Here is a 14,290-nt window from a genome sequence, read left to right on the forward strand (position 1 = left end):
ACGTTGAGGGGACCTCACAGCACGTCTAAACTCACATTGAGACTTTCTTGCATCCCATCCTAGACATTTTAGAGCCAAATCTTCAAGAGCTTCATAACTCATTGAGGGGTTGTAGCCTTCTCGAAGATATTTACCTTCCACTGGTAAGCCGGTGATATTATGGCAATCATCGGGAGTAATTCTCATCTCGCCGAATGGAAGATGCATAGTATATGTCTCTGGATAATGCCTCTCGAGAAATGTGGATACGACAACAATGTCAAATTCCACATGTGTTAACTCAATAGCTCTCCATAACACACATTCTTTAACCTTGGCTACAAACTCGTCACACTCCAAAGAAAGATCCCATGTGGATGCCTTTTGACGTTTAATAAGACGAATTACATCGTTATGATCCTACGAAAAGAACATAATACTATTAATACTTGATGAAACACTATTAATACGAAAAGAACGTAACACTATGAACTTAAAGAATACCTTTGTCGCATAGATCTTCGCAGCCCATGAGTGTTTGTAGCCAAACAATATTGTCCCTCCATAATTTGGAGTATCATAAGTTGGGTCCACTGGTGGCAAACACAAATCAGGATGGAGAATGTGTGAGTATCTTTTTCTAGGCGGTTTCGGCTTCTTTTTCTCTTTAACATGAACAATTTCTTTCTCTTCTTCATCATCATCCTCTCCCTCTTCTCCATCCTATTCCTCTTCTTCTTCATCATCATCCTCTCTCTCTTCTCCATCCTCTTCCTCCTCTTCATCGTCTCCCTCATCTCCCTCCTCTTCCTCCTCTTGTCCTTCTCCTTCTTTGCGGGGTTCTAGTTCTTCTTCTTCTTCTACATTTCCTTGGTCTTCATTTCCTTGCTTTTGTTCAACCTCTTCATTTTCTTGGCCTTCATTTCCTTGCTCTTCTTCATCATCATTTTCTTCTTCAATAACATTATCAATTGTATTCTCCATCACCTCTTAATTGACATCTTGGATTACATCACGAACATTATCTTGGTTGAGTTACAGTAACAAGCCCCCTCCATGTATAGAATTTGTGGCACCACGTTTTTGGAAATCTAAATGTTTTGCTCCACGAGGGGTGGGAGTTTTCAAATCCTCATCTAGTTGTAGTCTCAATCTTTTTCCTTTGTTCCTAATGAACAAAAACCAAAGTATTAGCTTAACATAATAAAATATTGTGTTATCAAATCAAATAGAACTAAAGAATAAAGTAAACACAACACTTGTGATTAGCAATCTATAGTTCGGTTACCAATTATTATTTTTTTGCATCGTAACCGAACTACATATTTCAAAAGTTCGGTTAGCCATAAAAATTATCGACAAAACCGAACTCATTCTTAACTTTTGAAAATTTTAGTTCGGTTACGAGAGTTTTTTTTGCGAGCACACCGAACTAAATATTTCAAAAGTTCGGTTAGCAAGAGAAATTATCGACAAAACTGAACTCATTCTTTCAAAGGAAAAATTGAGTTCGATGACGAGAGATTTTTTCGAGTAGACCGAACTGTGTAGTTCGGTCACCAGATATTTTTCAATTTTTTGCGAGCACACCGAACTGTTCTTATTTTTGGAGTTCGGTTAGCAATTCTAGGGTTACATAAAAAATTCTCCTAGCCAAAATGTCTACTGTAACTACCATTTTCAATGGGTTTCGATGATTTCTAATCGATTTCTTCAACAAATAACGAATTCAAAAGAATGGGTATGAAGGAAGGAAATTACCCACGGATGTGCATTTCACTTGAATCATACTTCTTGGTCATTGTTGGATGATTGATTTTTCCTCTGAACGGTGGTTCAAGTTCTTTTTGAAGTAGAAATTGTTTTGGTAGATTCACTATATGTGGGAGTCCTGGACTCAATCCTGGAAGTCTGGGTGTTTGCTTGGCACGCATTGCTTATGAAGATTGATTAATCGACGATGAAATTTTTTCGAATCGACGATTAACGTCGATGTTGACGAAGAAGAGGAAAAGAGGAGAAGAAGAAGAAGATGATGAAGAAGAAGAAAAGAATAATCAGTTTTGAAACTGATTTTAAGTTTTTATTAAGGTTTTAATTAGGATTTAATTAGTGGGTTATTAGGGTTAGTTATAACCTTAATTAGAATAAGGGCAAATTAGTCTTACCTAATCTTTTAGGACACCCCTTATAATGTAGGGTGGACATTTGTACCACAAAGTAGTCCCCCACCTTTTTTGAGTAGTCCCCAAAAAATCGTTTTTTGTTTTTGTATTTGGGAAAATTAGGCACAGACCCAAAAAAAATAATATTCATTGTCAGGCCCACAATTAATTCTAGGTACCGTGACACCCATAATTATTTCCGTGACACCCATAATTATATGAAATTATTAAAAATGTCTGCATGACGGATTATTCATCCGCATGACGGGTTATGCATCAGGGGTATAATTGGCAACGTATCTTGGATATAACATATCTAAAAATCCGCGCCTTCGAATTTTACAAATTTTATATTGTTGGAAATCTTTTTAAGAGAGCTACGCAACGAGTACAAACAGCAATATCAAATTTTTGTTGTTTAACGGAAAAATCGGAGGTGATCATCATTTTAGGCAAAATTTCGAAAACTGACTACATAACCATTATGCAACCACCAAAAAAGATGCATAACACATTCTGCATATGCATAACGAATTATGCAACCATTTTCTCGACTGCATAACAAGTTATGCATCTATAACAAGTTATGTAACCATTGTTTTGGTTGATTTTAGTGTGTACATAAAAAATTGATGCATAATGCAGTATGCATCCATATTTACGGATGCATATCATGTTATGCATCTATTTTCTCGATGCATAAAAGATTGTGCAACAATTTTCTCGATGCATAATGCATTATGCAATCATATTTTCACGACTGCATAACATGTTATGTAGATATTATTGTAGGCGCATGACAAGTTATGCAACCTTATTTTTTGTTGGTTTCAACACTAAGAAAAAAGTAGCTGCATAACGTGTTATGCAACCGTTTTCTGAACTGCATAACAAGTTATGCAAAAAGAAAAAAAAACTGCAGAACGTGTTATGCAACCAATTTCGAGGATGCATAGGGAACGATGCACACACTTCTTAACCAGTAAGTCCAACATAGCTAACTTAATTAAATTTAGTATTTCAAACATCAACCAAAGCATTTAGCGTCATCCATACATAACCTTATAAAAGTTGAAAGCATATATATCTAATTATATATGAATGGAAAAACATGACTTCATAATTCATAGGTGGAATCTAACCACCTGCATATACATGATAGAATTGGAGCTCACAGCCTAAAGAAATGTTTGCAAAATCAATGGGATGGTTGCAAGCTTGTAGATGCGATTTTGTAAATTCATGGAGCAACAGATTTGGATCAAGAGTTGGTTAGCCAGTGGTCACCCACCAACAAGGTAGAATAGATATGCATATACAAGAGACAGACACACTTGCAGTCACAATACCATGTCGTAGGTGGAGATGATAGGTTGTGGATTGTGGAAGCCAAAAAGAGGCAGAATCTCTGCATTTGTCTTGAATAATCTGATGCCAAAAAGATTCTATATTCGTGGAATCCCTAGCACCACTTTGCGAGGAGTGAGCTATTCCTTTGTCGCAAACTCTTGAACCTCAAACCACCAATGGACATATCTTCACGCCCTTGTTTTCATATAAGTTAAATGAAAACCTTGAGTTCCATCCTCCGTCACCTTAACAAAGTTCCTGATTTTTTTCTCGAGAGACAGTCTATAATCGATATCGAAGCTTTAACAGAATAGGAAGTACACCACAATTTCTAAGAAAAAAATTTAGCAATCGGTCTCCCAGCCTCGGATAGCATTTCAGTATCCATCTGTAAAGATTTCCGTCAAACCTTTAATTTTTAAAACATGAGATCTAATGTTCCCATCGTTAGCAATTCATATAACTTCATTGAGGAATTTCCAATCTACTGAAGAATTTTTTGATTAAATGGGTTTGTGAAGAACAATTCGTGAACATTAAATTTATCAACCAAAACTTTCTTTGAATCAAAGTTTTAAGAATGAAATTAGACTCTATCGAAGAACAATCAAAGTTTTTATGAAACATTTGCCAAAATTTTTGTTTAAAAACCACCAGATCTGAAAGCTCAAAGTAAAGAGAAGAGTTAAGAAAAGGGTTCATCCTTTTAAAACCAATTGTTGATGTACATCATCTCCTTCATTGTTTATACAACTTCATCAATAAAATCTATTCATTTTCGGACACTCATCTCACAGAATCACTAGCAGATGAAGAACATGGAAAGAGAAGAAGAAAGAAGAATAACTTTTCACGAAGAAAATAATTTTCCAAAAAATGGGTTTGCTGACAATTTTTGACGAAGAAATGGGTGCGCCCATGAACTTTTCCAATGGTGGATTTGACAGTGTATAAAATCTGAAAAATGGGTGTGGTAGTAGTTTTCACTTTTTTTTTTTGTTTTTTTTTTTTTTTGAAGCACGCATTAAAGGCCTAGACAAATAAAGCTCCCACATTGAACGGTGAGGAAACCTTCACTTCTTATAGGCCGAAATAGGCCTTTTTCGAGCTTTGTGAAACGAGCGTTTTAGTAAGGACACTTGGCAATGTATGCTTGGTTTAAAAAGAATAGAAAAAAATAAAAAAAGGAAACCAAATTCAATTTGGAATTCATGACCTGACAATATTTAGAGGAGGACACTTGGCAATGTATGATTGGTTTAAAAATACAAACTCAAAAGTAAAACCTAACTTACGTGTTTGGAATTTCAAATACCTACTATATTAGGACTCTTTTTCGGAAAAAATATCCACATATTTCACACATATTTTCTGCGAAAATAAAATGAGAAAATAAAAAAAATATGTACATATTCTCCACCTTTTTAATGTTGGTTTAAAAAGAATAGAAAATAAAATAAAGGAAACCAAATTCAATTTGGACAATATTTAGGTGAGGACACTTGGCAACGTATGATTGGTTTAAAAATTACAAACTCAAAAGGAAAACCTAAGTTACCGTGTTTTTGGAATTTCAAGTGTACCTACCATATTAGGACTATTTTTTTGGGAAAAAAATCGACATAGTTACACATATTTAATGTATTTTCCCTGCCACACCAAATGAAAAATACATCCCCAGGGGGCGGGGCGAAGCCCCGCGCTTACCAAATGAAAAATGCATCTCTACCGGGCGGGGCGAAGCCCCGCGCACACCAAATCAAAAATGCAACGGCATGGAACAGGGAAAGCTCCGCGCACACCAAATCAAAAATACATCACCACGGGGTGGAGGGAATCCCCGCGCTCACCAAGTTAAAAGAAAAAAATGCCCGTTCTAGTGAAATCTAAAGACTTAAAAGCCTAGAAAAATAAAGCTCCCACGTTGGTTGGTATTGGGTTGAAGTTCGAAGTAAAAGAGAAAATAACGAGAAACAGAGGGAAGAATATCACGGGATTGACCGTACTCCCTGGATCGGATTAGAAGAGATTTTCAAGGAGATTTTCGAGGGATTTGATTTGGATTTACTTGTGGAGATAAAACATGGATGGAAGTTGTCTTAAAGTCGAAGAAAAAGAAGATTTTGATAATACAAGAAGCTAATATTATCTCGTGTATTTTGTGTTAAATTTGGCAGTTACATGGGTTTTTAAGAAAGGATATTCACTGCAGATTTATTGTTACCGCATCAGGAAAGACTTTGGAAAGTATATGGCTAATCAGAGACGTGTATAGAAGACTTGGGAAGAAATTCTCGGAGCTTAGCAGGGAAGAAAATAAAATATCTTCCCGAGATAATTTTGCACCTGTTAGGTATATAAAGGATGGTACGAGTCCTAGGAGAGAGGTCGAGGAGTTTGGGGTAGGTTTAGAGCAACAAAAATCGTTGCAGAGCGATTCTGCAGTAGCAGCAGAGAAGAGGAAGAAGAAAAGTTGCAGACGACATATCAAAAGTGTCGTTCTCAAGAACCCTAATCTGAAGAACATTAAGCTGCACAGAACAGTCGCAGTCAGTGTCTTATATTCAAACAGTTCTGTAACATTCCATTAGTAACAACTATCTCCAGTTTGCAACAATTTTAGTAACAGTGACTTCTGTAACGCCAACACGTCATTGCAGATTCGCTGTGTTATATATTTTCCTCAATAAAAACACCTTTTGAGCCATGTTTCTATCTTTCGAACGTGTTTTTGATATGAGGAGCTAAACCCCAACACTGGGACGACGGAGGAAGCTATATTTCATGCATGTGGTAATTATATTTAATTCTTATATGACTACTTTCCCTATTATCATCGTCTTATGAATTTTCTTAATTGATTGTGATGTCGTATGATGATGTATGCTTGGTTTAAGTGCTTTTGATGCGTCATGCTAGTGATTTACACTCAATCTTTTAAAAATCTACCTTGGAAAAAAATTAGAGACAATATTATTTGAGCTATAATTGTTTGGAATAAATATATGCATTAGTGAAAAAGAGGCTTTTTTAGACATAATGTAACGATACAAAAACCTAATGTCTCAAAACCACCATACTCCGAACGCGTCGTTGTCTAAAGTCAAGTCGTCGTTATAGTTGGACTTTTGTTGACTTCTAGAACGACACAGATGATTTTGTTGCTGAATAAAGTCAAGTCTTTCATAGTGGTTTGACTTTATTGACTTTTACAACGACGCAGTGTTAGTTTCGTTTCACTGCTAGATACATTTTTGGCGCGAAGATTCCCGCCACTTTGTGTGGTTAGATATAACTTGTTTGTTGGAACGGATGAGATGAAACAAGTGTCCCTCATTATTGTCGAGTAATATATAATTTTTATATCTCCTTATCTAATCGTGGTCGCCCTCAGTACTCTCTCACCCAAACCCCTCAGTACTCTCTCACTCAAACCCCCCACTCCAATTCTCATCCAAACCCCAAATCAGAGAAAAAAATCACATCATTGAACCATTTTCTTTGATACCAGCCATTATCAAAACCAGATTCAATCTTGATTTTGTCCAAGCTAAAGTTAAATTTTGTAATTTTAAAGTTAGGGTTTGCAAAAAAAAAATCCCCTTCTCTGTTTTCTTTTCTTGTTCCTCTTGTTTAATTGTTGGTTTTAATTATCGTTTGTGTTTGTTTGTTGACAGGGTTTTACTTGATTTCTGCAAGATCTTGAGGTAAAATCACTTTACTATGAAAATCATATATTTTGTAGTTTCTAATTGTTTTGTGTGATTGGGTATGAAGATCATGTTAAGTAACTCTAGGATTTGTTATTGTTTTGTATTGTGTGATCAGTATCATGTTTAGGGTTTTTATTATTCAATTTATATCATGATTTGTATGATTAACATCTCGATATGTTTTCAGATATTCTTAATGAAGTAAAATCTGAAATTTTCTAAAATTACATGGCTTTATATGTTCTGGTTTATGATTTCTATTTGATTTATCATGCTTAGGGTGGTTTTTTATGCAATTTATATCACGATTTGTATGATTAATATCTAAATGTTTTCAGATGATCTTAATGATGAAAAATCTGAACTTTTTACTGAAATGGTATGATTTCTTTTTGATTTTAGATGACTATGGTGAGACTTAGTAGCGGAAGTCGCAGCCGATCTCATCCTACAACTAGTAGGTCAACTGCAAGTGACTGGCCTACTCCCTTGCTCAATGCTTCTGCAAGTCCAGGTTCTAGGAGTGAACATTTGTCTTCATCTGATGGTGAGCACTCTCCAAATGATGGTCACAGTAATGAACCAGTGGGAAGTGTACATACTGCGGATCAGTGGCATGAGGCATTCCAACAGTCTGTCAATGAAACTCAAAGTTTTCAACAAAGCAGGAATGGTAATAACATAGTTGTGTCTTTCAATTTCCTTCTTTTGTAGTGATGGTAATAACATAGATATATTGTTGGCAAGAGGTAGTTGCAGTATTAGCTGTTCATATTATCGTGTTTATCTGATGTGATATGAATTATGTGTTGTGCTGAATTAGTTGACACCCAAGTACTGTGTACATGTTGCGTACCATAGGAAAGTAGTGCATCTATTTATCCTCAACTAGATATTCATTTGTTGGTTCTCAGTACTAGTAATTCTAGTAGGAGCGCAGTGCAAAGATATTTGCATCTGCTTTAAATTTCATAGATTGTTTCAAGACCTGGCTCTTGTAAATATTTTAGACTGTTGTCATTGTATCTCATCTTTATAGACTGTTGCATTGCAAAGATTTCATTTTCATATGCTTCACAGTCCCTTGTAATCAAGTGCGCATGGTTTTTTTTTTTTTAAATGGTTGAACTAATGATTAAAGGTAGTATTTTTAAGTCATTAACATTGCTTTCATCTGGAATTAGCTGTGGGGTTTAAGTAAAATGGATATTGAACTTTCATATAAGTTGAGAAGAAAGGTTAATTCCCTTGTTTTGTTTTTAATGCCACAAATATTCCTATAAGTCTGGGAATGCTAAAGTTTTGGTTAAACTTTGCTGCGCATAAATTAAGAATTTCTATTGATCGTAACTAGCTCGAATTTCAAACTAATGTTATTATTCTTGAAGTGATCGTAAGGTTCAAATGTGTTGTTTATTGTATGGCTATATAGTCCAAAACTCTTAGCTGGGTACTGTATAGAAACTAGTTGCGCAGACCTGGTGTATCCATTTGTTTTTTTTCATTTTGTACCCTGGAGTGTAGTTTCAATAATCTTGGTCACTAAGACTCAGGACCCTTTTATATGAATTTCTCTTTAGTAAAAAATGAATTTTGTTTTGGTCATGGATTAACTCGTTAAATGATGAGTGATAACTATACAGTTGAGTTATAATTACTAATTAAATATATTGGTTTTATGCAATCACCTACTTCCAGTTGAATTCAATGCACTTGGACAACCCATTGGAGATTCAAAGGCGTATTCCACCAAAGTTGGAGTGATTGCTAAGAGTATTGTGTCACCATCTTACGAAACCTGGAGGAAAGTTCCTTCGGAACTCAAGGAAGAAGTGTGGAGAGCAATCAAGAATGTGTACAACGTGCCTGAATATGTCAAGGACAAAGCTATAAAAATGGCAAACAAAGCTTGGAGGAATGGGAAGACTCCTGTAAGGAAAGTGTGTGATGCAGCTGGTGCTACTGTTGCTGAAAAAAATCCAAGAGGCCAAGAAATAAGAAGAAGGAAGATTGGGAGGCTTTTGTGGACATGGTTAATAAAGATAGCGATAAAGTAGCCAGGGTGAGAGGGAGGAGGGCAAGGAAAGCAGTTAAAGCTCTACATAGTACTGGAAGAGATGGTATTGCGCGGCGTCGCCATATATTGGAACATAAAAATCCAACTGGGACTGTTAGCATATCTCTAGTCTTTGTTGCTACACATGTGTACCAAGAATTGCCAGAAGAAGATATTGAACAATTTGACCCTGATGATTATGAAGTAAGATGCAAGAAATATGTGGTAAGTTTGGATGTTTCGCATATTGATTTTAGGTTCACAAGTATGTTTTTTTTAGTTTGATTTCGACTTGCTTATAATTTCTTTTGTACTTTGCAGGGAGAGGTAAAAGAGCTTCTACAAACTGAGCAGTATAGTAAAGAGACTCATGTGGACAGGGATGCAGTCGCGAAGGTGGGTGCATATGAATTTCAGATTGCTATTTGTTCTTATGAAAATAAAATCTTTTAGTTAATAACTCATTTTGTTTACTTATTTGTAGGTATTTGGGCGTGATCGTGGGGGCTTCGTTAGAGGTATGGGAGGTGGTGTCTCGAAGACTGAATTGCTTGCTTCTGCAATTCCTAGGGAACAGTTGTTGAAGATCGTCTCCGAGTTCTTGAGGAGTATGTTGATGCAGTTAGGGGGCGTGGCACCAGCAATGTTAATGCTGGTCAGGTAAGATTTTGTTCTTACTAACTCATTTTAAACAATGTAGTTATTGAATAGGTAACCATTTAGTTTTCTCTGGAGACTTGTTATTCTTTTTTGACTTAAGGGGATGTTATTATTGTGTCAGTCAATGGATGTTGGTACTGGTTCTGAGCATATGAGTCACAAGGTAGTGTTGAGGAATTTAAGGAAGAGATCTATTGCATTTGGCCGTGTTGATTCGAGTGCACAACCAACAAATGGAGATTGTTTGGTCCTCATTGATCAAGTTTTAGTACCTACTGAGGAACTGTAAGATGGTGTTGGAACTCTTGGTGACATTTCTCTAACCGTTAGGATTTTGTGGCCACGACACTCGGTCACCTGTGATGAACCAGATTTTTAGTTCTCCTGAACGTGGAAGTTCAGTTTTTTGTGTGGAAGATTTTAGAACTTTATGGGACTTTTTTGGGGTACAAAGAAGTTGTGAACAAAATGGAAGGGATATATGTAAGTATTTTGGGATATATGATCTGGGGTTATAGATGTAACCATTTTGGGGGAAAGGTTTTTGGGTACAGTTGAAGTCTATTGTGATTTTGAGTCTCATCTCTTTTTATGTAAAGAAGAAGACACTCAAAAAATGTTAAGAAGTGTTTTACAGAACTTGCAAGTTCTCTGACGGATATCTATCTAATTATATCTAACTATAGCAGGTTTAGGAGCCCTGCTCTATCTAATTATATGTAGCTTTAGCAGGTTTATGAGCCTTGCTCTTATCTAATGAAATATTTTGCTATCACCAATCTTGTTCAGAGTTAAGCTTAGTTTTGATTTCATTAACTTTCGATCTGGTTATTTTCATTTGTTTCAATCTTGTTCAATTTTATCAACTTCTATTTCTGTTTTCTACTCTACAAGTCTTGCATATAGCTTTCAATATTAACAATCACAAAAGATGTTGGATGGTAAGAAACTTCAATTATGTAGTTAAAATCAAAACTCAAAGAAATTGGACTGTTTTTCTTATTCCATCTAATGCCATCAGAAACACTCTAGTCTTTTTTAGAAGTTGAAGTAATGTCATCGAACTTCCTATCCTTTCTAAGAAGTTAAAAGAAAACTTTCATATTATTTTTCTCAAAGAGAGACGATTCAGACCATTCAGCTTTTGCTGACTCGGGTCATAATCTGACTCGTCTACGTTTATACTAATTATATATCCATCGAGAAAACGGAAAAAACAATATTCTCGTCTCTCTCACTCTCTAGTTCTCTTATGAAAGGTTGTTCCCTTCTATCAGACAGATCTAATATTTCACTCACTCTCAAGCAAATTTATTACTCATCTCATATAAGTTTATGATGGTTGTGTATTTACTAGTTAGGGTTTTAATCATTCACTCATTTATCAAGGTTCATCAACTTTCAGAAGATTTATTAAGGCTATCTCACCTTTGATTTCAGGTTTCATTAGACCTTCAACGCACCAACTTATTAGGGTATGTACTTTATTTTGAGATTCAATTCTTGATTTAAATTCTGAGTTTCAATTTATTAGGGTAAATAAAATTTTAATTTTTTTAGGGGTTCTGTTTAATTAGGTGAAAATAAGTAATCTAGTGATACAATTTGACTAGAATTTTCGAATTGGGGTCTATCATTTTCAATGTATTTACAATTTGGGTAGATATTTAGAAGATTGTAAATAAAGTGAAACTGCTAGTTTTCTTAGGTGACGATTTTCGCACAGTAGTGTATTATTGCAGCAAGTATAAGCATTAGTTGTTGATTAAGTTACTTTTTTAGTATGGTGAGTATATATTTGGATTCAGTTTAGTATTGTGATTTTCTTTGCTTGACCTAATAATACACAACCACATCCAGGCGAACTCTTCACTTATCAGTATTACATAAATCATTCATTCATATACTACCCAAATATAATCACAGATATCCTAATTTACTTTGTACCCACTTTCAAATACTTTTTTTTTGTTTTAATTCATGTATTTCTCGCAAATTGTTGTTGTATCTCGTAAAATGTCGCTTCTGATTTATGTATTTCTTTTGTTATGCAGATGTATCAATGTAGTGTTGTTCCCCCAAGAAAAGAATGGATTTATGCACATAAGTATTCACCTCCATAGGTTGCCGGTGTTCAATATTTCATCAAATTTACAAGAGACAGTCTTGGTGAAGCTAGCGATAAAGTTAGACGTCCTTGCATGAAATGTAAGAACTACAATAGTTTACCAAAATCTCTAGAAGATGTACATGGGGATATTCTTGAGAATGGATTCGATATGACATACCAAACATGGATCCATCACGGAGAGCAACCTAGTGATCATGTTTTCGATGTTGAAGGTCCTCCTTTACCCGCTAATTATGTTGTGAATGAAGATGTTCCTGTTTAGAGAATTCAGAACTTGTTCAGTGAGACATTAGGACGTGCAGTTGGTGTCAGTAACTTTGAAAATTGCCATAATAATTCTGATGGTCCCCCGGGTGCTGATGTTGAAGATGATACTGGTGGTAATAATCAAGATAGAGTTGGTGTCAATTACAGTAAAATGGTACAAGATGCTGCACAACCCTTATATCCAGGTTGTAGTCCTGAACATACAAAATTGTTGGCAACAGTTGAGTTGCTTAGTATGAAAGCAAGATATCAATGTTCTGATGTTTTTATGACTGAGTTATTGGGATATTTGAAAACCATTTTACCGACTGAGAATACGTTGCCTCATAATTGTAGGAAAGTTAAGGATATGATTAAACCGTTTCAGTTGCCGGTCCAAATTATCCATGCTTGCATTAATGATTGCATTCTCTATCGGAAGGATTATGCTGATTTAGAGGAGTGTCCTAAATGTAAGGAAAGTAGATGGAAAAATCCGCCAGAAGGGAGTATTCCAACTACAAGAAAGGTGGCGGTAAAGATACTTAGATATTTTCCAGTTACAGAGAGGTTACAACGAATGTATAGTGTACATTGGATAGCTGAGCTGATGATTTGGTATTCTAAGGTTGTGGAAAGTGCTACACACATGCAGCATCTTGTAGATTCTTCTCAGTGGAAGGCTATAGATCGAAAGTGGCCTGAGTTTTCTGAAGAGAAGCGAAATGTGCGTCTAGGACTAGCAACTGATGGTTTTAACCCTTTCGGGATGATGAGCACGCACAATACCTGTCCCGTCATGATTGTTCCTTATAATCTTCCACCTGAAATATGCACGTCCAAAGATTTCACCATGTTAACAATGCTGATTCCTGGTCCAACTGGTCCTAACCATAACATAGATGTTTATTTCAGCCCTTGATTGACGAGTTGCTTGAGTTATGGTCAGACGGAAAGGTAACATATGATGCGCATACAAAGATTTACTTCACAATGAAAGCAATCTTATTGTGGTGCATACATGACTTTCCGGGATATGCCCATGTTTCGGGTCTGCGAACTTCTGGAAAATTTGGTTGTCCTGTTTGTGGAGAAAATACAGAGGCATTAATGTTAAAATGGGGCAAAAAGTATGCTTATATGGGTCATATACAGTTTCTAAGAGATAGGAATCACCCTGATAGACGACAGAAGTCTCAGTTCAACGGAAAGCAGGATTACGAGCGTGCACCAAGCCATTTGAGTGGCGTCGATTTGTTCGAGAAGACAACAACCGCAGATAAAGAATTTGGGAAGTTGGTAAAGCGTCCGGTCAAGGTTCAGTCTTCATGGTCGAAGAGATCGATCTTATTTTGTCTCCCATATTGGAAGGTGTTGTTATCCTGACCTATTCTATGTATCTTGCAATTAGTTTACAATATGTTATTACTGTTTCTAATGTTTTCTAACTTAATTTATTCATTAGTTTCTGCATGTTCGACACAATGTGGATGTCATGCATGTGGAAAAGAACTTTGCAGAGAATTTGTTTGGAACTTTTATGAACCATAAGGATAAGTCGAAGGATGGGGTTCTCGCGCGCAAAGATTTAAAACTGCCGAAGTTGAAGCCTAGATTGTGGTTGAAGGAAAATAATGGAAAATCTGGCCCCCCATGCACCTTATCGCTTGTCTGATTTTGAAAGGAAAGTTATCTGCAAAACTCTTAGCACATTGAAAGTACCAATTGGTTACAGTGGGAACTGGAGAAAGAAAGTATGTTTGAAAGAGTTTCAATTGAAGGGTCTCAAATCCCATGACTATCACATTCTTATGCAGGATCTGATGCCTATTTTTCTAATGCATGGTTTTAAAAAACATAAGCCTTTACGTGAGGCAGTTCGACACTTATCATTGTTTTTCAAAGTCCTTTGTTCTAAGGTTATTGATCGTGCTGAGCTTCGTCTAATACATGAACGTGTAGTGGAGTCATTATGTGTGTTTGAAATATA

The sequence above is a fragment of the Papaver somniferum genome, unplaced genomic scaffold (assembly GCF_003573695.1).
Source record: "Papaver somniferum cultivar HN1 unplaced genomic scaffold, ASM357369v1 unplaced-scaffold_135, whole genome shotgun sequence".
Lineage (NCBI taxonomy): Eukaryota > Viridiplantae > Streptophyta > Magnoliopsida > Ranunculales > Papaveraceae > Papaver > Papaver somniferum.